Source organism: Protobothrops mucrosquamatus, unplaced genomic scaffold (genome assembly GCF_001527695.2).
Source record: "Protobothrops mucrosquamatus isolate PMUCROS unplaced genomic scaffold, P.Mucros_1.0 scaffold_243, whole genome shotgun sequence".
Classification (NCBI taxonomy): domain Eukaryota; kingdom Metazoa; phylum Chordata; class Lepidosauria; order Squamata; family Viperidae; genus Protobothrops; species Protobothrops mucrosquamatus.
Genome location: NW_015386319.1, coordinates 439,562 through 443,463, shown reverse-complemented (window position 1 = coordinate 443,463; position 3,902 = coordinate 439,562). Strand labels below are relative to the sequence as shown.

Here is a 3,902-nt window from a genome sequence, read left to right as displayed (position 1 = left end):
AATGACTTATAATAAATTGCTGTCAAACCATCTGTGCCAGGGGCTTTACCAGCTTTCAATTGCTTAATTGCATTTAAAATTTCATCTGCAGTAATTTCTTCATTCATGAGTTTTTGTTGATCTGATGTAAGTTTATATACTGATGAAGATTGTAGGTATTTGTCAATATCCTCAATTTTTATATTTCCTGAGGAATATATAATTTTATTTTGTACAGAAGGACAAAATTATTTATATTTGCCATATTCATTTTAAGCATTCTGCATTTCCTTCCCAATCTTGTAGCTCAGTATCTTGTTCCAGTCAATCTTTGTGCGAGTAACTGGCAGTTGTCGGCGCAAAGCCTTGAAAGTAGTGTCCGACATTGTTTGATAATTTTCACTGATAGCAGTCTGGTATTCATTTTCTGCAGCCTCTACAATCTTTACAAATTCCTTTGCTGTTTGGGTTTCATTAGTCACTGTTAGAGAATCCTGTATGTCTTTATGACTCACTAGCTGAACATTTCCATCTTCATAATAATGAACCTGAATTTTTAAGATACCTGCTACCTGGGTGGTTGAAGGCATTATTGTGAATTTCCATTCTGATCGCCAACGACCATTCCAAAAGTTCTTTGTTTGAAATTGATGACTTTCAATGCAAACAATAATTGTTTGATGTCCATCAATAGTTTTTCCATATACTGTGCAGACACCATTTGGATAATGTTCCTTCACATATGCTCTCATTGCTGTTTCTATGGAGTTTCGCCATGACTCAATTGCATTTTCAACATCGTGAGGCTTTGGATCTGTAGCCTCCTTTCGTAAATGATCAAATTTAAAAGCAATCTTGTTTTTTGGATCTAAAAATTTCCCATTGCCCAAATCACCATGCTCTGTTATTAATACCTGTTCATCATAGCCTTCTATTTTAGCTGGAGTAAACTGGTCCAAATTATACTGTGCAAATGCGTGTGCTGCTCCTTCCCTGAGAAGATTGTCATTATTAAGTAGCAATCGAACATCATTAAAGACCTCATTGAATTCTCCTGGTGGAGCGTGGATGATGAATTTTGCTGCTATGCGCACCTTCTCCTCATCGGAGAGCTGGTCCTCCTGATCCGCCATCTTAGCTCCTGTCCGGTCAACGCCTGTCAGCGATGTTTCTGAGGCCACTGCTAGACTGTTGACTCCTTATGGAATCATGGTAGCGCATAAGCCCAGCCGGACTCTTCGTTCTTGCCTTATGAGACCAAAAGATCCCCTCCCTACTGCTGAGAAGTCTGGGGTGATTTATAAAATCAGCTGTGAAGGCTGCCCCAGTAATTATGTAGGTGAAACATCTAAAAGAGTCAGAACAAGAGTCCAGGAACATAGACTGGCCGTCAGAAGGGGAGAACAATACTCTCAGATCCTCACTCATATGGTGGAGCATGGTCACAAATTTAGTTTTGACACAGTGGAGGTTATCTCCAATGACGCCACTAAGTATGGTAGGTTGCTCAAGGAGGCCTGACTGTCTGATGAATTTTCCATCAACCGTCATATAGACCTATGCCCGGCGTATTTGACATTAAGAGCTTGGGAGGCGCGTAACCACTCGAGTCGGACCGCTCACAATAAGAACCACGGCCACACCGACCCCCTTTCCCCACCTGAGAACATACATGCTCATGAGATGGGTGGCGATGGGCATATCAACACCGTTAGGATCACGGGAACAGCAACGAGAACTACAAGGAGATCAGCACTAACATTGAGACCCTCGAGCGTTGATAATTCAACAGTTATTACCCCAAAGACATCTCCGCATTGGGAAAAATGTTTGAAAGGAGGGGAGAGCACCCTGCCTGGCAAGCACTGTGATCGTTGTTCTGGTGCCCTCTCCGACCCCCCCCCCGTGACTCTGCCGTTGCTAATGCAGCTATGATCCTAGACCCTTGCAGCCGTGCACCTACAACACGCCCCCGGATGAGCGGCATACATAAATTGGGGCACAATAGCAGGGATGATCTCGTGCAGCAACTTGGATTACTGCCGCTCCCGGATTCTTCATCACGCCCACGTTGCGCTCCTCCGTCTGAGGACACGTGGAGGAGGGATGACTCGAGACTTCCCCACTCAGAAACAGCTGCTCAGGTGGAGAGGACGGCTCACTGCATGACGCAGCATAACATAGGAGCTCCGAACTTAAGCTCTCAGGGCTGCTTGATGGTAGAGGGTGACGAGCGAGGGCTTCCTAATGGGGAATGGGAGCACCCCCCCGTGCGCTATTCACACTGACGAAAGGAAAAAGGGGGTCGTGTTTACTGCTTTACAGCTGAAGTTAAATGATATGCAGGGAGGCGAGGAGAGGAAGCAAATAGAGGTAATATGCAAGCAACCCCCACAAACAGCACATGCTGACACGTTCATGTCATTAGGATTACATAGGATTGGAGAGGAGGGTGAGAAAAAGGGTTATATAGAGGCATCCAATTGTTTTGATGATGTTCCCAAAGACGGTCTTCCAACGAATGGTTGCAAATAACATAAAAGACAGGCGAATGACTCCTGGGAATATCCATGGTACAAAATAAAAATGCGAACACCAGGGTTATATAGAGGTAGCCAATTGTCTTGATGAGGTTCCTAAAGATGGTCTCCCAATGATACGATGGCAAGGGAGACCTTCTGATAAACTGGAGGGATGTGCCTCTGTGTCAGAACCCCATATGGACAAATGGGATGGTGGGAAGGATGATTTTCAACAAGGGGAGACGATGGATTGTAAAAGACACTCCATTCTAGATGAGAGGAAACATCTGGAGAGTGATNCGCCCCCATGGTGGTTTGACACGGAAAGGCAGCAGAAATAAGGATAGAAGGATAGTTAAAGGGGTTAATGAGAATGTTACAATGATTGGTTATCACGGCCCTATCACGAGATCTAGGGCCCGGATGCAGGCGTCGGTTTATTTATAACTGCTTTTCCCATTGATTGACTTTGTGCCCTGAGGATGTCGGAAGGATCCGATGAAAGCTTGGTAAAAACTCACGAGGTTTTGGTCTCCTTTCTCACATTTAAAGGTTGCTCTTTTTGTTTCAATGACGTCAGCCTTGCTGCCTGCTGAAGTTCCCTTTTGTCCCTCCCTTCTCTTAGAGACGTTCTCCCCCGTATCCACTATCTTCCCATTAGTTACAGGATTATTAAGTGTCACCTCATTAAGTTTTACATTGGGGCTCCTAATCCGATACCGTGCTATGGTGCCTCTTCCCCCTTCCCTCTGCCCGACTATACTTCCTTTGATATTCATTCCTTTCGCTGTATCCATCGTAGTTTTTCCTCCCTTCTCTCTCCTCCTAGCTATGTTATTGCTATCACTCGTCACTTCTCTTATGTAGCTTGGGGGGGTATTAGGTGGCATCTCTTCTCCTCCCCTATGTGCCGTTGTTCCGATCTGGATGGTACTGCTACAGTTACCGCACTCTTCTTCTTTTTCAATATATTCCCCTATATCTTCTGTCCCTACACTTCCTTCGTTCGTCTTCCCCCTTACCAACTCCCCACACTGTGGGGTGCGGTTTGCATTACGCACAATTGGCCCTCCACGTCTTATTCGTGGGGCCGCACGGTGTTGGTGTATGTACTCATCCTCCTCAGTCTCACGTGCACTGATGGGGTAGGGGTGTGCTCTCTTCACCCCCTCACTGCGTGTGCGGGCTCCATTCCTTTCACCATTCCTACTTCTTCTCCGTTCGAGTTCTCTCTCCCGGATCTTACAGGCAGCCCTGCGTTCAGAATCCTTCCCAAACCGCACCCCACCCCCCCGCATTCATGGCGCCGAGTTCCGGATTCCCCCAGAGGTTGGTCTCAGGGCTTTTACTGGTATCATCAGTTCCTGCAGCACCGTTGATATTGCCGGCTCCTTCGTTCCA

General features: G+C 46.0%; 1 pseudogene; it reads right to left on the bottom strand.

Annotated features, from left to right (window-relative positions):
• Window positions 1-248: 248 nt before the first annotated feature.
• On the bottom strand, window positions 249-1,129 carry LOC107301242 (annotated as a pseudogene).
• Window positions 1,130-3,902: the final 2,773 nt, after the last annotated feature.